Genomic DNA, 22,183 nt, shown 5'->3' with positions numbered 1-22,183 from the left:
TGATAATGAAATTAGTAAAACATACAGTAAATTAGTTACTTAAAAGAAAATTATCTACAGAAATATTGTAAATTATTTTTGTCATACTAAAATATGAAAGGTATGTCGTATTTATCAGGTCCATTCTAATTCAAGGAAAAATTTTGCATCCAAGTAGATGACCCTAGGTTAAAATTTTCTAATAAATAATTTTTTTCATCTATATAGTTGCTTACAGTTCAAACATGCTGTAAGGGTTAACACTCTTATCAGTACCAATGGCATTTCCTTATTGTAAATGCACAAAATAGAGAATATTGGTTGAAGTGGTAATAATTATAAATTTGAATGAACTTTTAAAGTGGATCCATTGCATAGATTGTTGAAATGTTAAAGCAATTAGAACAGCTTTTTTCAGCAGATTAATTCAGGAAAAATTCCAAGCAACAGTGAAGTAGCCCTTGGGAAATAATTACTAACATAGTAAATGGAGTTTGCAGTCAACAAAGATGCTAACTTAATGAAGCACAGTTTCCTCCTCAATAGATAATATGTCATGTCACCCTACCCAACCTATGATACAGGTCACTTGAAATCGTATCTTGAGAAAAGGAAACAAACTGCTACAGGAATGCTGGCGTACAGATCGCATTCCTGCTGGAACTGCTTTAATTTAGAGAATCTGCAGCTACTCACCACTGCAATTTACCCTCAAGACAACAAAGGACGTGGAGGTAAGAGGAAGGAAGGAGATATCTCATGATAGGTATGAAAGCAATGACTCCAATAACTAGTTCCATCAATTTTTAAAGGCCCAAATGTTCTTCTAAATAAATGCTGAGGCAAACTTTAAACAGTAAAAATTTGAGCCTATTGTGTAGGCTAAAGCTAGGAGAAGAGATACACAGCAGGTAACATTTGCTATCTACGAGAAAAACCAGAACTTTTGGACCCGTTTTGTGGTGTATTTAAAATCTATTTTCTTGCAAATCAACAGATTGCCATATTGTTTAAAATCTGCCGTGGAATTTTTTGGTACCATCCAACTACAGCTTGGATGCTGCCATTCAGCATATTGCAGATAGTTTTGAATCTCTTAACGTATCCAAAAAAAAGGGGAGCACAAATTGTCAAGGCAAAAATGCCGCATCTGAAGGATAGGTGGCAGTATTTGGTTCGATACAACTGGGAGGACTGAGGGTTATCGGCCAGGCTGAAAGTTCATCCCTATTCAGTTGCGAGGGGTCCTGCCAGGCAAAACCAGGTTGCATTAGGAATCCGCTCTAGTGCCAGCCCTTCTCTGTCTCAGCTGGATTTCACCTCTATGTCCCCAGCTGCTGCAGCTGGACATGCTATAGTGAGGGGGTTACACTCAAAATGTTGTTAGTCCATTTAGTGTTTTAATACTCTAAAGAAAACCTACTGCTTTTCTCTGGGGCTGTGCTCACCCTGTCAGTGTTCCTCTGCGTCCCCAGGTTGACCATTTCAGTCTTCTTCAAGATGAATGGCGGGAGAGACACACAAGTTATGGGCATCCTGAGGTATCTGCTGAGAGCAGTAAGTACAGTGTTCACTGCGGGGGTCTCTTCTTCCTATGTCTCAGGACCTGCTTGGGGCTATTTTACATTTTCTTTGCACAGCCTGCCTCCTCCTCCTCCCTGCTTCCCAGGCAAAGTCTGGGAGCCGCAGGCTGCCCTCCCCCAGCCCCGTGACCCCGCAGGGGCTGTTTGTCCGGCAGTGACTACGTAGGGGTGCCAGCCCCCTGCCCCGGGCGCTCCCAGAGCGAAGCCAGCACAGGGAGGCCACAGGCACGTGGCCACCAGGCAATTGCTGCCACGGCTAAAACCAGCTCCGGCCAAGGCAGGGCCAGAGCCGTCCTGAGACCCCGCGCCGTTAGGTCTGCACCAAACCTGTGGCCTCCTATTTCTGATGCCAAAACCATATTTACTGTATTACAGGGTGGAAGGGATGATGGAGAATTCAGTTCCAGCTCCTGTAGAGTCTGCTTTTGGCCTGTTTAGCCAAAACAAGACTTTAAATCTTGTGCAACACAGAATCAGTCAAAGGCAGGAAAAACATCAGTCTGATTAGTGTTTTTAATTTGAAGAGAATGGTTGGCAGAAAGGGAAAGACTGCTCCCACAGCACCTTGGCTGTTGAGCCAAGTTCTCAGTAGGGACAAGGATACAACAGCTTATTACGACCTCTGATGGGGAATATTTTCTGAGGAGAAGCCTAATGGACTGCCTAGAAAGACTGTCTAATGGGACGTGCAGAATTCAGAGCTAAGTGAGGATAATAGGGTGGGCACTGGGTTGGGTTTTTTCCTGGCCAGAGGCATAGGACTATAAAGCATGTTTCTGCATGGGCAGCTCTTCAGTGGCAGCTCTGTCAACATCCCTTCTCAGTGGAGTCAACAACAGATGCTCAGATGGAGACTGCAGCTGCCCAGCACGTAAAGGCCACCTAGGCACTGGCATATGACTCTCAAGACAAGGGTCACAAAGAACATGCTTTATCATACCAGACAGTACAAAGGTCAGCCAACAGTGACAGATCCTGGATGCCCATTCTGTGGTTTTGGGGGGCTGCACCCACATCCTGCAGTGTACTTGCTCAGAGGGCCAAAAGCAGTTACACTAGCCACTGCTGGGGATGGAGTTCCGAGTCTGGTTTGGCTGCTAGATACAATCAGTTTCAGTAGCCTTGACAGTGGCACAAAGGAAGATGCTTCAGGTCAACATGTTCTCCATAATTCCCTGGCACAGTGAAAACACAGTGATATTCAGATTATGAGACCCATTTCAGTGGGTGTCCAGCCCAGCTTGGCAGACTGGTGATCCTACACAAACTACCCAACATATGCTCTTTCAAAAACAGCCCTGGTTTATGCTCTTTTAGAAACAATTGAATTTAGTCCAGTTAACTCAGGCAAGACGTTCTCTGCTTAAGGGACTCTATCTCCCTCTTCTGAGCTGAAAAGTAATTGCTTAGAAAGTATTTTTTATCCTGCTTCTAGCAGACATGACTGCCATCTCTGAACTCAAAGACAAATAAGGAGAGCAATGACAAAGGGTAGTGAGTTGCCTTAAAAAACCTCATTGGCTTGCAGATATCAGTGCCCTGAGGGCACTAATTGGGCTTAATGGCCCTGACCAGCCTCACCTGTGGTCTTCACCTTCAGGCTTCAGTCCCTAACCCTGCCATCTGGACTACCAGTAAAACCGGTTTACTGTCACCACAGTTTGCACCCTGGGTGAGGGCACTGCCCATGCAGTGTTGCAGCCACCCTTGGCTTGCTAACCCCCCGAGAGCAGCCCTGCTCCCTGACACCAGAGCCCAGGCGTGACAGGCAGCCTTAGGCCAGGTAAAGGACTGCTGTTCTGGCCTCGGAGTTATCGGAGAGAAAGTTTCAGGTCTCAGTCATTCTTGTGATCAGAAACAGGCTACAGCTTTTGGAGGCCTTTGTGCATTGAGCCTACCCCGGGCAAAGAACTGCGCTGAGAATTATCCCTTCAGGGACTTTGTGGTGAAATACAATGGCTTAAAAAATACATAACAGCTGATGTAGGGAATAAACGGATGCATTTTCCCTTTCAATTAGTACAGAAACAGTAAAAGAAAAGCAGACGACAGAGCAGCATATGACAGTACAGTATTTACAGAGACCACTATGGGTCTTTGTAACTGCCTTCGGCATTCATCTATGTAACTCATCAAGCTACACAAGCTGGCTGGTTCACATTTGGGGACCATTAGGGTATTTTTAAATTCTTTCAGACACACAGCTTAAGGTAAGACTGAAAACAAGTAAGCTCGATCTAGTGACCTAGGAGGCAGGAGTTTTTCCACTGAAAACTAAATTTGACTGCGATGTCTCAGTTTTTCTGATTCCTCATTTACTGATGCTCACCCAGAGTCCTTGCAGACAGGATTGTAGGGCAGCACATTCAGTGACTATCAACTATAGTTGTGATTTTAATGAAAATATTTTCACATGCTTTATGAGTTTTCAGCTTGCTGTATAGGCTGTTGAGGTCCCCGTGTAATCTCCCTTTACATCTAAAGGGATAAAGGGCAGACAGAACAGGATGGGACAGAAGGCGCTCATAAATAGGATTCAGGTGACAAGGCAGGTTGGGATGGGAAGCATAAAGCTCCAGTACCAAGGAATAAGACCTTTTCAGTCTCATGCTGAAGAAATGGATATAACTGAAAATTTCACATTTTTTTCCTGCGTTTAAAGATCAGGTATCAGGTTACCTAGAAACGTAAAGTCTGCTAAGGAAGTTAAAACATGAGTTCATAAGGAAAATGAAGGACAGTTCCCTAGAGAAGGTTTTAGATTCTTTTAAGATTTAGGTATTCAGGACTCCATAAAGTTGTTAGCGCTGGTGTCAGTAGGCTCACCCATTCTGGCCTTGCTTCTGTGACTTGGGCTGTCATCCTGAGCTCATACCAGGCCAGGCTGGTGACAACTGACTGACTGTTCATAATCCAAGCAGGATCAACCCAAGTGGATATGGCAGGTTGCCCACCAGTTTGTGAGACTGTCGTCTTCCTGGGCACGGCCAGCCTTGCAGAGGTGCCCAGTGCAGACAGTATAGCCAAAGCGCAGTCAGTGCCAAGCAATGAATTTCAAATTTGTGCCTGGCAGGTCTTGAGCTTTGAGGGAAACAGGTTAAAGTCTTAAGAAACCTGGAAAAACTCTTTCTCTTTCCCAACATGGTTTCTAATGAGGTTGGGGAATGATATTTCCCAACCATGGCAGGACATCTGTACCTCTACAGTAATTATGACTGCATTTTTTATATTGCAAGCTGAACCTTAGCCGTGACTGTCTTGTGTTCGTGACATCCTTTTGCAGAACGCTGGGATCTGTATGGGGCTGCCACAGTTTCAGTTAACAATAATTTAATATTTTTTATTTAATTTTATTTTAGAAATTGCTCCAGTATGAATTTGGCCAATTGAATTCAGGCAAGACAATCCTCTTATCTAAAGACAATGTATTACGATATGGAGGAAAGATACAATAGTTTGTGAAACTCTGGGAAATTTGGCTCATTTCTTCTTTGTCATAGGGCAGAACTACAAAAATACGAGGGGTTAAACTTTGCCATTTAATTTTTCTCTTTCCTGTAGGAGAAAACCAGAAATAAAAAATATCATACAGTTAGAAGTGCTTTGCTTTGGATCCTCCTCTCCATAATAGGAAAATCTTCATTGATAGTTAAATCAAGAGACGAATCAATGAAAGACAGTGAAAATAACCTGATTAATAGGATATGAAAGTCTTGACATATTTTGCCAAACCAGAAACGGGATACACATAAAGTAGCACTTCATCTAGAATGTAACCTATTGGGGGTTTACCTAGTTTCTTCTACTGTTTCAAATATGGATAATATTCTTGGTTGGAACGAAATGTCTGCGCTGAAAAGTATCCAAAAAAGGCCTGCTGATTTCATGAAACTTTAATTGCAACAGTAATTGCAAAGGCTTATCTTATTTGAAAAGACTATTTTACTGATCCGTTCATGCAAAAATTAGAAAGTTCATCCTAAATTGTTGTAATACCTATTACTTACCTATGAATTAAATCCAGGAATAAAGAGCAAGAAATATGAAAAAAACTGTAGCTTAATCCAGCCCTTTGAAATGGCGAATTAAAAGGTTTTGGTTTTTTTTAACAAACTGTTATGCCAGGATAAGATGGCACCTGTATGTTCAGCTTTCTGAACCGATGGAAGGATTATTCATGTTTATTTAAGAACAGACTCTGTCATCTTCATTTATAAAGGTAATTGCTTTTCTAGGCAAGTAGTCCAAGTCTCTCTGCCAGAGCTTTAATGTGGAATAAGGTATAAGACACTGTGAATAAAGATGGCAGGAATTGGCACAAAGTCAGCATTTTCATTTCCTTTTGTGAAGAGACAGATTTCATTTACCCTATAAATTATCGACCACCTTTTTAATATGGTTATAAATTCACCACAGTTATTTTTTTCTTTAAAAAGCAATTGCAGCTGAATGTTAACAATTGCAATAAAACTAATTTTAATTTAAGCGGAAAGGAACTTTGTTGACACTCCTCAGTAAATCCTTTACAAAAACACAGTTCTCCAGCAGAATACATGTTCTGTGAAACCTAATGACCTTCTAACATAATAAGAAATGAACCTAATATACATAAATTCAGGATCAAGTTTCAGCACAGAATTCTTTCTCATTGTTCTAACTGAAGTTTTTCAAAGATATAATCTAATGATCAAACACATTCCATAATTTAAATTCATCACAAGTTTTCATTAATATTCATTCATTACATTTGAAGCAGTCAGGTAGAGAAATGCAAGGACACTCAACTTGCAAGAGATCAGGAAGCGAAGAAGTTTTACTTGTGCCATATTTCCATTAGATCAGACAGACAGTCTTACATTGCATCAAACAGATCGGCTCAAATTAACCCCTGCTGTTGCAGGAAATCACACTAGCCACTCGGGAGATGGCATCCCTATGCTTACCGAAGCAAGTTGCTGCTGGACTGATGGTTTCTAATTGGAGGCCAAGATAGAGACCGCAACCGAAGGGCCAAAAACCAATAATCACAAATAATTACTGCTCTTTCAGCATTATCATCAAAGCTGAGAAGGAAAAGTAGGAATCTTAGCTCAATTTCAGCACTGGCAAAATATTTTTCACTCAAATGTCTTCTACTTCATTGTCCTTCAGAAAAGACGGTTGATATTCACTACTTCTGATGTACAGTCAATCCCATACAAGGGATTCTGTTTAAAAGCCTTATACTGCAGTGGTAGGTTGCAGTTTGGGATACTGAAACTCTTAAATCATGGAAATACTTCACCACGTATTAGGTGACGAAGTAAACTTTCACCATGTTCTTATTAAGTAACAAGACCTAAATAACTCAGGAAATGCTGAATCCTAGCCTGGTCTATTAGCTTCCTATACCATGTAATAGCTTGTGTATTATTTCACTCTTTCCACCAAAAGAAAGAAAGGAGGCAATAGTGTATGTTTACACATGTACAAAAACGAGGTCACCATGTCAGCTGCCACAGCTGAAGCTCTGCAATTTCTCCAAAACTGAAAATCAAATAAGAACCCCCCTACACAGATTTTATCCCCCCGAGCTGTGGCCAGTTTACTTTGCTAGTGCATCTGCGCTGCCCCACAAAAACCCAGAAAGACAACAGACTGTACAGAGGCATTATCACTGGAAGGGAAAAACTTGCTTGGACCAGCAACACTTTGACCATTTCCTGCACTAGAAAAGTTATCAGTTATCCCTGCTAGAATACGCCAAGAGGTGCAGTATATATTTATTAGAACAAACCCACAAGCTGCTAACCAGGAAACCAGCCACCATGTTCTAGACTAACAAGGAAATAAAGGGGAGTAAACGCTGGTCGCTTTTGAACTCAGGTTTGTATTGCTGAACCTGGCAGTGGAATTGGAGAGAAGGGAAGAATTTAAGTTGCTTTTGCAATGCTTTGTTCATACCAGAGCAACTGCACAAGCATTCAGCCAGCCTGCCTCTATTCCTTTAGTCCTCATTGCAGCAAAGCATTTAAGCACATAGTTAGTTTCAATTGGCTTTATTGGGATTTAAGGGTATGTTAAAGTGCTTCTAATTATATTCTGAATTGGCATCTCAATGATTAACAGACCACGAATATTGTCTGTTGCCATTACTGGGAACCCAAAGGGATTTCAGACAATAGAGTGGCCTGTCACGAGATGAGAAACTGCTCCACAACAGACTGGAAGACACGTCAAGCGTGACATTTTTAACTCCATTACTTTAAAAGTGGATCGTACGTACTAGGAAATCAACACACATGGCAGTGTTTCCATAGGCTTCTGAAATACCTTTTACGATATAATTATTTTTTAAAATCGAATTAGAAAAAGTGTTATTGAAAACACGATTCACTAATTTTATCCCCCTCCATGTTAACTACTGCCATGCTCCTGCAATTTATGAGATCCTCTGTAAGAGAAAAATCACTAGATTTGTGTTTGAAAAATATATATTTTATAATTACAAATGACAGCTGAGGTAATACTAACTAAAAGGGATCTGTGAAAGACTTCTTACATGAAGATATGAAGGGACTTTACATCTTGCAGCTTTCCTTTACCGGGAAGGAAACATTCCTCTCACCCCACACTGAAACCTTTTTAGTGAAACAGAGAAAAAAAAATAGAAATAATCTGATTTTTTTTATTATTATTTAAAGAAATTAAATATATAACCGTAAGGGAATACTATTTCAAGTAAAGGCTAGTCCAGCCTATGGCTCAAGGCCAGCAAACGGTATGAAACTTAAAATTGCTATTATGTAACACTAAAGGTGTTTAAAAAGGCATTTAAGAAATAAATTCCCTATTCCAGGCTTACAAGATACTCCAATTAAATAAATTCCCTAGGAAAATAAACACTATTACATAATGTTTTAAGTGAATTCTTACTGACCAGGAAAAAAATTCGTTGTGAATGACAGGTAATTCACGCATTACAGAATTAGCCAGGCTGTGCATAACCTCAGAAGCGTTACAGAACTGCTACATTACAATCCGAGACTACTAAATTTTAAGACCCTTGCAGTGACTTTTCATTTGAGATTGCCCAGTATTGCAGTGGATGGCCCAAAGCAGCCCTGTCTTTGCTCCTTCTTCCTGTAACAGATGTGGCTTATTTAGAATAACAACATTAACTTATTTTTAGACATTATTGGAACCTCCACCTGCAACACTAGCTCTGCAGGTGTAAAATTAGACTCTGTATTTCCGGGGTCAGCACCTAAGGCTCAGATTCAAGAAAGCACTTAAGTAAATGTTTTACTTCTAGCATGAGCTCAAAAGCTTTCCTGCCATTGTTAATGGGCTCTGGAGCAGATTTTAAAAATATCTTCTTTACTAAATGAAAAAAAGCCCACCATGTGGACATTAGCTAGCAGAAAATGAAGCGCCCCTGTGGAGCGAGAACTGCTCTTATATTAAGCTCAGCAGGGAAACTCACAAGTTTCCTGGCTTGCTGGTACATTTCTCACTTTTTGCCAATAAACTCCATACATTCGAAAAACCTGATAAAAATAGATCACCGTTCCTAAAATAAAACACATTAAACTGATTCCCACCACACAAGTCCTGTGACAAGGCAAGCAGTTACATAAATTTTGCCCAACTTTTGGAATACTGGCCTTGGCCACAAGAACAGCCCTATGCATGGAAAATTACTGCAACAAACCTTTTCTTCCTAAACACAGGGAGAAAAATCAACAATTCCTGTCATCTCGATATTAAACAGCTGACAAAGCTTTCCCATGTAAATAAAACTCAGTTATTTAAATATCTACACAGGTTGGAATAAATCGAAAACCTTATTTAAATGCTGTCAGTCTTCTTGCCTAATACACTTCCAACAAAAAGGGAAAGTTTTGAAAAGAAAGTTACGTGGATATAATTTTATTGAATGTGTATCTCTTCAATGCTCAAATAACGATGGGTTGCAATGGCATGGAACTAAACACGGCTTATCTGTTAGGGAAGCTAACCACGGCCTTTGCTAGGGCCCTGGTGTGTAATTACGAGCCAGAGTCTTTAGTTCAGTTAGTTAAAGCAGTAATAGAAAAAGGTGAAATACACACAATTCAGAGGCTTATCTTCATTCACGCTTACAACTTTTATTCAGCTGACTACCGTTGGCGTGCAAGCTTGTAATAGTGGTTTTGCTTCTTACTTCTGAACGACTTCTTGCACACTTGAATTGTGCATCAATGTCCGCTAATTTTAACAACCACTCAAGTCCAGGACAGTTCCACTCTCTCAAGCCATTGTCATCCCACTGTCTCCTACTCAGCCCAGAGGTCCACTTCCACTTCAATATATAAAGGGGGTTTATAAGAAAGACAGAGAGAAACTTCTTACCGAGGCCTATAGTGACAGGGCAAGGGGCAAAGGTTTTAAACTGAAAGAGGGTAGATTTAGACTAGATATAAGAAACGTTTTACCATGAGGGCGGTGAAACACTGGAACAAGTTCCCCAGAGAAGTTGTGGCTGCCCCTGGAAATGTTCAAGGTCAGGATGGACGAGGCCTTCAGCAACCCAATCTAGTGAAAGACGTCCCTGCCCACAGCAAGCGGGGGTTAGACTAGATGATCTTCAGAGGGTCTTTCCAACCCAAACCGGTCTACGATTCTATGATTCCGTGATTCCCTTTCTGTCTCCAAGGTATATGACTGCAAGTCCTACACAAACGAAGGTTTTGACAGCCAGTTCATCAGGTGAGGAAGGATAACCATTTTGGCCTCGAAATGTTTTATTTTCTATCAGTGGAAAAAGGACAATATTGTGCTACTGACCAGCTAGTTAGTGTTGTGGGGTTTTTTAATTTACTTTTATATCTGGTCAGTCTTTCACATGTATATGTGTACCACGAAATGATGCTTAGGACAACGGAGTATTGTCTAGTCATCACGCTTTTTGTTTCTCCAGGTTTTTTAAGCACAGGGTCAATATCAGTTGTACCTGTTCACACCAACCTTAGTTTTGGTTCTCCCTTTGAAGGGACAGTAATAAATTTCTTTCCTAATAAACATATTTGGAAATAAATATTGTAATTACGCTTTTCTGAAATACAGCAAACTAATTTGGTTTCCTGCCTCAGGCAGTTATTGAGCTAATAATTTTCTGAAATCAAAATTGGGACTGCTGAAAAAGTCAGCTTCCTTTCTAATATTCCTAAAGACTTCCTCTATTAAAGAATAAAAAATCCACTTATTTTCCAAAGGCTCCCTAGGGGCAAATTGTCTTCCAAACTTCAAGAAGAGTTTCTTTTATAACACAAAGATGACATACTCAATAAAATCTTTTTTCTACACTCTCAGTTTCTATTTAAAGAGACATATTCCATCAAGCAGCCTCCAAAAATTGACTAGAGAAGGCCCTCTCACCTGACTGAAGTTTTCCAGCTCACCAATTTCATTGCTAAAACTCATCAAGTCCAACCATTTTCCTTATTTATAAAGAAAGAAAAAAATCCCCTCACTTTTTACTGCTTCATCCTTGAAGAGAGCTTTACTGTTTAAGCTTTAGTGTCTCAGCCCCATGGGCTGCCATCATCAACCCATGTAGAAAACAACAATAAAATGAAATCACCCATAGAGGTCATTCCTTTTGTCCTGTGATAATATGAAGAACCAGAGGACTAGCAATGAATTCCAGAACTTTAACAACCTGAATAAATTGTGAAGAACAAACCAGAATGAATATAGGATGTGACATTCATTTCACATGAGTCAATGCACAGAGGTGCAGTCTGAAATCTGCAAAGATATCTTCCTGGTTTTACTGAGGAAAAATGACAAAGGAAGGAGATGATTGTTTTTTATATACCTCTTTTTCAGTAAGGTAATTTTTTTTTTTTTTAAGATCTGGAAATAGTGTGAAAGAGTAAATTAATTACCATCTGTGTGAAAGCACTCCAAAATTGCAACTGAAGACCAGTGACTGGCCCAAAGCTTCTGATTGTTCCAATTCCTCCCTCCTTCTCTCCTTCCCTCCCTTTCCACCTCTTTCTTTCTTTTGTTCTCCTTTCCTCCTCTCCCTCCCTCTCTCCCCGCTTCCCTTCTTTCCCCTTCACTGCTTTGTCCATTTTGTGAAAAACAAAACCGACAAGCCAAACCAAATCCCCAAACTCCTACCCTAAAACTTGTTACACAGCTAATTCTTGAAATAGACTTGTAATGACTCAAGCAGGATGATTACAACACAAATACTTATTTAACAGCACTATCTCTCCATTGGAAAAAATCTTCAGTCAAGCCTGACGCATCAAAATGGTGATGTGAGTACAGTTTTCATTCATAGAGTTTATCACTATAACCTAAGAGAAATACTAGCTTTGCTTACATGTCAGCACAGAACTCAACACATAAAAAAATATACCAACGGTAAAACCATCTAAGTCCTCAAGATGATGTCTTAATGATTCAACTTCTAGGACCCAAGCATGGCTGGCACTTTAAGTTTTTTAAATTAATATTTTGCAAGACCGAAGGTCTAATAAATACAATAATATACACCAAATATGGAGAGAAATTAAAAGATTCAATTTTATCAATTGAACTTTCTAAGAGATTTTCTGCACACCTGAGGAAACCCCAGAAGTAAACACAACAGTTTCTGCACATTCAGTAACAACAGCATATTCAAGGCTTTCAAGTTGCTAATGCTTCCTCAAAACAACATGATCCCACATCTGTTTTTCTTTTTTCAAACACCTACAACTGACATCTTTGATTCATGTCTATTGTAGAAATGCACATTGTCTCTCTGTGCATTCTGTTGCCAATTTGTAATTTTAAGAATGTTAAACGTGAGTTGCCCCAGGGAAAAATTCATAGCAAATGCACCTCGAAGCAAGGGAACCCGGTATATAAACAGTCATAATTCTAATGTATTTCTGAGTGGTTGTATGCTTTATGTAGAATTATATATTTTGTTTAGAAAATAATGTTTTATGGCTTTCCAAATCTTTGTTTACTTAGTAATTCAGTTCCTGAATTAAATAAACCAAGAGATATATAGAAACCACATAAGAGAAAAAAATCATGCCCTCTTTAGTCTATTATGTATTGCAGTATAATAATATTTTGCAGGGAATAATCTCTCTCATGACAGAACTCATTGCAAAGACAGAGACAGAATTTAAGTTGGACAGATAAAGATTCTACAAGAAAAGATATGAATTGGATAGTCAAGATACGAATGAGGATAGTCAAGGAACGGGTATCCATGACTTAATATCTGAAGCTTGAAGGGGGAGTGATCTCTTTATTTATACTCCTAAACCCAATGTTAACCACAACCAACAATTAGATGAAATCAAGCTTCTAAAAAACCAAAAAAAACCAACTTCAGTTTACATGTTTGTATCTCCTGCGCATCCTGTGCTGACGTAATAACAGCCATGCAATATACCATTTTTATTACATGTTTTCCAAGGGGCTTCCATTAAAATCGGACTTCAAGTTTGCCAGATTCAATTTAAAGATATGAAAGAGAATCTTTTTCTTCCCGACGTTGCACTCCAAGGAGACAGCCTACAGAGAGGTACAACATTTCAACAGAGTTAAGCAGAATGGTTATTAACCAGCATAACACTAAAAATACTTTCTTCCAGCCAGGCTTGAACTTCAGAGTGGAAGGAGATGATGATGCAATATCCAACAGTTCTGTATTTGGAAATAAGAAACAGTAGCATTTTCTTATTGTAGAAACTGAAGGCAGTTACATCACGTTACCAGGGGACCATTTATGCAAAGTATGCAGGAATAATAGGAGAAACAGTAATCAGAAAATGTGTCACCGATTTTGTGAAAGCAAAAGTTACTATTTCCTCTCGCCTCAATACACAAAAAAGCACATTCTCAGCAGTGACTGTATGGCTCTAACTTTAGAGATTTTAATACTACACACTTTAAAAACTGTACCATATTATCTTCTGTATTATCTTTTGTAACATATGGAAGTGTTACATCCCTTTTCAGAAATCAGCAGTAGCTGAACTGATTTTCATACCTTTCCACAGAATCGCAGAAAAGTTGAGGTTGGCAGGGACCTCTGAAGGTCATCTGGTCCAACCCTCTGCTCAAGCAGGGCCACCTTCAGCTGGCTGCCCAGGACCACGACTTTTGTGTATCTCCACGGTGGGAGACTCCACAACATCTCTGTTGTGCCAGTGCTCAGTCACCATCACAACATGAAAGTATTTCCCCCTCTGCAAAATTATAACGTTAGATATAAATTAGGCATGATAGGTATCAGATTGAAGGAACATTTTCAAAAAAATCTGACAGGAGAAATGGTCAGAAAATATGCTTCCTTACCAATTTTAGCATCTACTACTGTTAACAGAATGCTACTTTAAAGGGGAATTTTCCAGAAAGGAATCCTATGCTTTTCACCTAAATTTTTATGTCTCCACAAAATACCTGAACGAATAAATCAAGATTTTGGGGAAAATTTTTACACCTCTCTCTGTTGGCTACATTTGAGTACGAATCAAAATTACCACTGAAACCTCTGAAGTGCTTAGAGCAGAGTGGTGTTCTTCCATCCTCATCACTTGAAAGCCTTTCTTACTCAAGTGGACTACTGACACCAGGAGCAATTAGCATGATTCTTCCACACTAGCTATTCCCCCTTCTGGCAGGGAAAACAGAAGAGTTCTTGCTGCCTTTCCTAATTCTACCTTCCTGCCTTGTTTAAGCTTCCCTTGGGCCACCCTGATGAAGAAAACCTCTTATACTCCCTCGTATATAACATATATGTGGCTAGGAAAGTAAAAGAGAAGGAAACCAAAGCCCAGCTCCCCATACCACACAATTAGGTGGCTTCATGAAAAATTCAACTTCAGTAAGTCCTATAAGGGAAAGACATCACACACTACAAAAACCCTCTCTGAAAGAAACAAAATGGTTCCTTCTGTGTTTGTCAGATCTAAGCATGATATACCCCCTTAACAATCTGTACATATTTTTTCTTCAAACTTCAATTTAAGGGAACCAGGAAGCTTGAAAATCGTTTTAAAGGGAATGCTACTACACAAATGACATTAGTCAGAACTGCAGTAATAGAAGCTTTACACTTCAACCAGCAACTCAAATAAACTCTATTATTTGTAATTTCTAATGAACAAAGATGGTGATTGATAGTAGAAAGGAGAAATACATCAGCAAGAGATATCAGCAAAGACCTAATGCATCACCTCGTATTCTGTCTTGAATAAGCTCTGCTACCTGTAGAAAACAAACTTTTGAAGAAAATAGTGACAGGAGCAGTAATGGAATAAACCAGTGATGGCAAGACACAAGGCAAAGAGAAAAGATGTGCTGCATCTCATTCAGCAGCTCACAGAATCAGCAAAAGGTCTCTTGTCCTGCTTATGAACTGTCCCTGCCTAACACCAGAAGAGAACAGTTCCCTGGCACAGCAAAGCATCATGTTTACGTGGTTTGTGCCTATGCACACTAACTACATAATCCCACCTAGGTCTCGGAAGACTCCATACACTCCTGGACATCACCAGTATTTCATCCAACTGTCTGGAAATACCCAAGAAATACCTATGTCCTCCTCAGTGTTGATCTGTGCATGGAATTGCAATTGCTGCCAGTTGCCTCCTTAGCCTCAGGCAGAGAAGCCTGCGTAGGGGATGTGATGGCTCCAGCTCTATAGGCGTCAGCACGTTGCCACATACTGAAAGGTACTTTCACGTTTACCTTTGGAAAACTTTCCCATCTATAAATAGAGGAAAGATACATCAAAATGCTATTATCAAGACTGCAAAGCAACTCATTCAAAATTAGGAATTATGAGTAAAAAATGTTCAATGAATTGTAATAGTTCTTTTTTTAACAAGGGAAATCTGCCTATTTCAATAGGCATATACTGGGGATATACAAATTCTGCAGTCAGTGAGACTATTTTCTTCCTTATTTGTTGGTATAATTATCATAATTTATAATTTGCAGTCCTTTCCTTTAGTTTTAATGCATGAATAGACAGGACAGCTAGATAGTTCAGACAGTCAAATGCTGTACTAAGCTAATTTAAATTTAAATAAATGTAAAGCTTTTCAGAGGGAGTCATCACAAGTTGTGTGTTCCTCACTTACTGCTTCATCCTAAGTAAACAGAAGTTGTGCTTTGAATATATAAATAAAGTCCAATAAAAGGTCATGTTCTGGGCACCCCAGACTGATAATACAAAATAAGTAGACACCTTTGACTGTAATTGCTCAGCGTCTCAGTTCCTCACCACTGAAAGACAGAACTTATATTCTTTCGTTGTAGTACAGCGTGGGCTATTGGAAACTGTCATGGAAAAGCCAATGAGGAAATTAAAAAATCTATCTCAAACCACAAGTCAAGTGGTAATAATTAATAGAACCTGAGGCTGAATGAAGGTAAAGCAAATTACTGAATAGCCAAGTGAATACCAAACACCTTATACATTAAAGAAGGCAAACGCTGTGGACAATTGTGGTGTGATCATGTAACAGGAGATTATTTGAGTGTGGACATAAATAGGTTCCTGATAAATCTTAATCCCAATGACTCAAGTTTTGAGCAACTGATTTAATAACCCTGAGTTACTTCTGCTCTCTTTCTTCAACGCTTTTAAAAATTAATATCATATTTGGTCCTATTTTCCAAGTTCCACAAAACAGATTGACCAGAGGAATGTAATTCTACTTCTCTGAAATTCACAAAGTTCCCATTTCCTTGCTTTCAAATATTTTTTTACCAACATCTTCATTTACCTCCTACTCTAGAGTTCTTTCCGTAGGCATTTATCTCTGATGTGAAAGCCTGTCAAATTCTTTTTGAAATGTAAGGATGCTACATCCTCTAAATTTTCCTTATCTTTCTTACCACTAATACCTTCAAAGAACTCAAACAGATTAGTTCAGCATGACCTCTTCTGCCTGAATTCACGCTGGATATCCTTTATCAAACTGTTTTACTAGGTGTTATTCTGCCATATCTTTAAAATAGATTTCCAAAGATTTTCTCACAATCAGGGCTTTGGGGTATTGTTTCTTCATTTTTCTCTCCCATCAGACAACTATTGTGCCATCTAAGAAACCTCAAGCATTGTATCAAATATTTAATTAATCTTCATAACATCAAGTGAGAGTTGAGCAGAGTCTTTTTTTCAACATTAGATACTTTGCAGATTATGTATATATTTAATTAAGGCCATATCTATTCTCAGTGTACTGCATCTCAAGTCTCTGCACAGAATTTCTATACTTGCATCTTGCATCTTTTGCTAGCACCGTATAGTTTCAGATAGTAAGTAAGCTGGCTCACATTCTCAACAGATAACCAAGCCCTCTGGCACATTTTCTCCACATGCACTTTTTAAGCAGCCAAGGCTATTTGAGTTAGTGTTAGAATGGAAAAGAAAATGAGAGGGACCCATTCTCAGACCACCTCTGAGATTTTTACAACTCTTCTCCCGAGTTGCATTTCATTACAATTATACAGGACTGCCAACAATTTTCAGCTATTTCTAGCAATACTTTCAGGGCAAGAAGCTTACCTTGACAGAATCACAGAATAGTCTGGGTTGGAAGGGACCTTTAAAGGTCATCTAAGTCCAACCCCCCTGCAATAAGCAGGGACATCTTCAACTAGATCAGGTTGCTCAGAGCCCCATCCAACCTGACCTGGAATGTTTCCAGGGATGGGGCATCTACCACCTCTCTGGACAACCTGTGAAACATACCAGCATACCTCCCACCAGATGGAGGAGCACACTAGCATTAAACTGTACCTAAACAGAGAAGGTAGGGTACGTCAGAGCTGACAAGAGCAATACTATTGATCTTACAGACAAGAGAGAGAGCTCATATGGAAAGTCAAACCACAGCAACAGATTTGGTTGCTATTATGAACTACTACAGTTCTAGTTTTTCTCTTAAATTGTGTGACTGTTTCTTATGTGATTTTAGCCCCTCGCCTCTCAAAACCAATACTGACTTGCCAGAAATCCATATTTATCCTCTATAAATAACAAACTACCCCACACCACATCTTCAGCCTTAATAACACACACTTGGACCTCTTTATCTGGTAACTAGCTTCTCTTTTTCGCGGTCTCTCCTTACAATTAGAAAATCTACTTTTCATGGTTGCTGTCATGAGTTTACTGGTTTCTATTTCATTCTTCATGGTTATTTCTACAACATTGAAACTAAATAATAGTGAACAGCCACTTTCCTTATTTCTTTGCATTTTAATGTTCTCAATGTGTTCTTAATTCTAATAAGCCACAATTATTTCTGCTCCTTTTTCCGATATTTTAGGCTTTCAATATGACTTACAAGTGTGGATTACTCAACACTATCAAATTTCTCTTCACCTTTGAATGTGGCTCTTTCAGACGTTACTGAATTTTCTTCACCTCATTCCACTTTCTTTCAGAGTCTCTTTTTCTGAAGTCAAGGTACAGAACCCATTTTTGGTATATTAAATTCTAGGTGCCCTCCCAAATGAAACGTATCATACTTAACTCATAGTTTGTATTTTTTTAAGTCCAGTGTAGCTTTTGACTTTATTGACCGCTCAGCATCCTGCATCTGAGACTGAAATCTCATTTGTGGCTTAGGTTATACTGTCATGATGTCTGGTTCCCATTTCTGAGAGGGAATTTCCCCGCATAAGAAGCAGCCGCTTCTGGCCTTATGTGTTGTCCCGTATCTGCCTCTGCTGGAGAATTCTGCCAACTTTGATTAGTACGGAATCAAGACAGGACATTCTTTGGCCTTGCTGGAGGTGAGTCCCAGACCAAACACCAAAGCTTGCTTATTCTCCCCTCACAAATTATTCTCCTCTCCCTCTCCTCTCACTTGGGTTTTTTTGCACTGTTCCCTTTGCACACTCCTGTCTCTCAAGTTTCTGTTTCCTTCTTTTCTACTTAAAAACAAGAGAACATTCTTTCCACCCCTGTCATTCTGCTCAAGAGGATGCTATCCAGCATCCAACAGTGCAATACGCTGTAACTCGGAATCCCATCTCGGGGTTCGCTCAGGACATCTTGTAGCGCAGCAGAAGAGGCCGGCAGTGCCCTCGCATGGCCTCTTGGGCAGCATGTCTTTGGTACCAGCTAGACCCTGCTGTGAGTACGGAGAAGCTCCTGCTAAGCTGTTGTGCTTATGAGATCATTTGCGGGAACACGGTGAACAAGAGTTGCTTGTCTTTATTCTTATTCTGTGTTTAGCTGTCAGAAATAATTTTTTTTGTGCCAACTGTTCAGTGTTTAAAACCACTGTTCTTTTCTCTGCTTTTGCTTCCTGCCAGATTTTCCTATTACTCCTATAATTATCTACTTGAATGAATTTTTTACTACCAAGGTATAACGGACTGGTTAAAATGAGCAAGTCATCACACAATCCAAAGATGGAATGGGTTAAAGCTTGATTTTATAATACCTGTAGTTACATTTGTTGATTATTATACTCATATTTTATAATATGAAAAAAGAACTGCAAGAACCTCATAATAGTATCTAATCCATAAGAATGGAAGTATTATATTATTTTCCAATCAACTTTAAATACCTAAATCAAATGAATCTATCCTGGGCAACTAGCCTGAATATAATGAAGTGTGACACTTGCAGGAAGAATAGGCCGTTTGGTATTATTCTTTATCCCCCTGTTTGGAAAGCAACTATAATAGCAACGCATTCTTTCCATTGGTTGTCTTTTTTCAGGGACGAACTCATATATATGTATATCTAGTGTCACCTTCCTCCACACACACACGAGATATACCTTCTTTACCAATTTTATATGATGACACAGGCTTTATATGATATCATCAGCATAGTGTTTTCTTCAAATAGTTCTCTTATAGTTCTTTCTGGGTTAGTATGTTGCAAATAAACAGCTGAGATACCAAGTTTATGATCTAGGGCAAAATCCAAAATCTGATCCCCACCAGGGACAGCCTGATTAAAGGAACAATCTTGTACTCTGATTTCAATGGCAAACATCAGTCCTCAGATTAGTAGAAGCGCCAAAAGCATTAAAAAAAAGACCTCCCTATCTGAAGTGTAGACTACATTCCCTCATTATATTTTTTTCTTTTATTGAGTAATTTTAAGTACCTGAATTCCCAAAGGAAAAAAAAATCCACAATAAAATATGTTAATAAAGATCAGCAAATCTTGTCCGGAGTCTATTAATTTTATTTTTTGGTAATCGTATGAGGGGTAAGATTGCAAAAAGGTATAAAATCTTTTTTAAAAAGGGAAAAATACATCCTTGATTTGCCTTTTCTTTAAAGCTTCCCAATCTTTTTGTATGGACAGAAACACCCTGGCAATCAGACAATTTTGTGTAAAAATCAGAGTTAAAACACCATTCTTAAGAAGATTTATTGTTCCTCTCGTAATTTAGCACATTCAAAATGTAAACTTCCTAATGTACTCATTGGCTCAAAAACTATCAGTGTTTATTTATTTATTTGTCTTGTACAGGCATGTTTGGATTTGGCTGAATCCCCAACAGCAGTTTGTGAATTATGCATGTAAAAAGCAAAAAATCCCTGTACCGTATGCACACATCCAGACACACACACAAAAAAAAACCCAACTCAAAACAAAAAGCCCTACACATCAGGCTTATCACTTCTCTACCATTTGCAGTGGAATAAAAAGATAAAATTTTCACTTCTGTCTTGGCCAAGATTGCCAATTCAGCTTGTAAAATATAAAAACAAAATCGTGTTTATTTGAAGTTCTAAAGAATTATTTAAATTGCCCTCTTTAATGTTCCCTCTTAGGTATTCTACATCTTTCAAACACCTCTATGCATAAATATCGATTGTGGTATACAAAGGACGCTTTATCTTCTTGTTCTTTGTTCTTTGATTTAAATCAAAATGAAATTAAGTCGCTAAGTTTTAAAACTCTTTTTCTATGTTGTTTTTTATGTCCTTCAAAGAGTTTACTTCCTTTGGTCAGTAACCATTAAGACATATTTCATTTTCACTTTAAAATAGCTAAATATGGATACAACTACCAAATACTGAAATGAACAAGGAAGGTTTTACATAGTGAGGTTGGGGACAAAATTAAAGGCAATCAATATATGGCTTAAAAACTAAATGAGTAATTCCCTCCATTTTTAGTAAGGACAACTGTTTAGGAAGGAGTGAAAGGAGGAATGAGTGGAAATGAGGATGAAAAAGTGGAATGAGGATATGGAAACAAATAGTGATGTCCAAATTGGAAAAAAAAATATATTAAGGAAAAAAACCATAGAGTTTACTCTGCTCAAAGCAGGAGATGGTATAATCTCATGAGTGAATACTAATGCAGCTAACATAACGCTACTCAACGACAAGTATCGGCAAGTGCATCATGTAACTAGGCTTCGGAAGGGTAAAAACATCTCTCAGACAACTAGAGATACATTAAACACATCTACTCATAACAAAGACTGAGAGGTGTTTTCACATAGTGGTTTTGGTGCCTTGCCTTTCATAAGGCTAAGAGCCCTTTAGCTGTGGCTCTGTACCCCTTCACCCAAACTGCCAGGGGAGTGTTTTCAAGAGCCTCTGTGGCAGTATTTTTCCCCGCTGTTCCCATGCAATTGCTCGTGCGCTGTTATTACTTTCCTGAAAGAGTGGTCAGGCACTGGAACAGCCTGCCCAGGGAGGTGGTTGAGTCACCATCCCTACGGGTATTTAAGAAACATCTAGATTTGGCACTTCAGGGCATGCTCTACTGGCAGAGATTGTAGGTTGTTTGTTTGTGGTGGGATTTTTGGTTTTTTGGAGGGTTTTTTTGGTTTGGTTTTTTTTTTTTTTGGTGTGTGTATGGTTGGACTCGATGATCTCAAAGGTCCTTTCCAACCATGAAGATTCTATGATTTTATAAATTAAATTCCCATGGCCTTGTACCTGCAAACCCCAACAGCGTTGTTATGGTGGTTCTCAAGGGAAGCGACTGTCACTGGTCACTCCTTCCTTCCCCTCTTTTCCTAGCCCTTCATCGTAGCTCTTGGTTTACTTTTGGGCGAGCAATATATGCATGTAGAGAGCTTAACAGCCAAGCAGCGTGCGGCACCTTCTGCTGATCTAAGCGTGCTCCAGTCAGTGCTAACAGCATCATACGTGGGAACAATCAGCTGGGAGTCTGAGCGGGTCCTGAAGAAAACTACACAGTTACTGTGGAAAAAAACACTAGTGCGGGGGAAAACACCCACCGCACTAGAGAGGACACACAGGGAAGGATGTTCACCAGGGGTCCCCCTGGCACTTCTCCTCCCAGCTGACCACTGGGGGGGTTTCCCCTTCCTCTCTCATTCCCTCTCCTCTTTTCTTTTTTCTGATTTTCCCCAAAGGTAACTTACGCCATTAGAGTCAGTATGGGCCATCAGCCACAGATCCCTGCCAGTAAATCTTCACGCATGTGAACTTGTCTCAACATTTTTTGTGTAACAGCTGGGTTATCTGCCCCAGCAGAAGACTGTCACTTTGAACTCAGAGAGACTCCATCATTCTTGTGTCCCTGCTAATAAAGTTTCAAAAGGACCAAAAGTCTTCTTTGCTAGTGTTCTTCACTTATCATTTTCTTAACCACCCACAGAAAT

General features: G+C 39.3%; 1 protein-coding gene across 8 annotated transcripts in view; it reads right to left on the bottom strand.

Annotated features, from left to right (window-relative positions):
- Positions 1 to 22,183, bottom strand: part of CTNND2 (catenin delta 2) — a 683,266-nt gene that overhangs the window by 477,990 nt on the left and 183,093 nt on the right. The window lies entirely within an intron of this gene.

The sequence above is a fragment of the Larus michahellis genome, chromosome 2 (assembly GCF_964199755.1).
Source record: "Larus michahellis chromosome 2, bLarMic1.1, whole genome shotgun sequence".
Classification (NCBI taxonomy): Eukaryota; Metazoa; Chordata; class Aves; order Charadriiformes; family Laridae; genus Larus; species Larus michahellis.
This window is presented reverse-complemented; position numbering and strand designations above follow the sequence as displayed.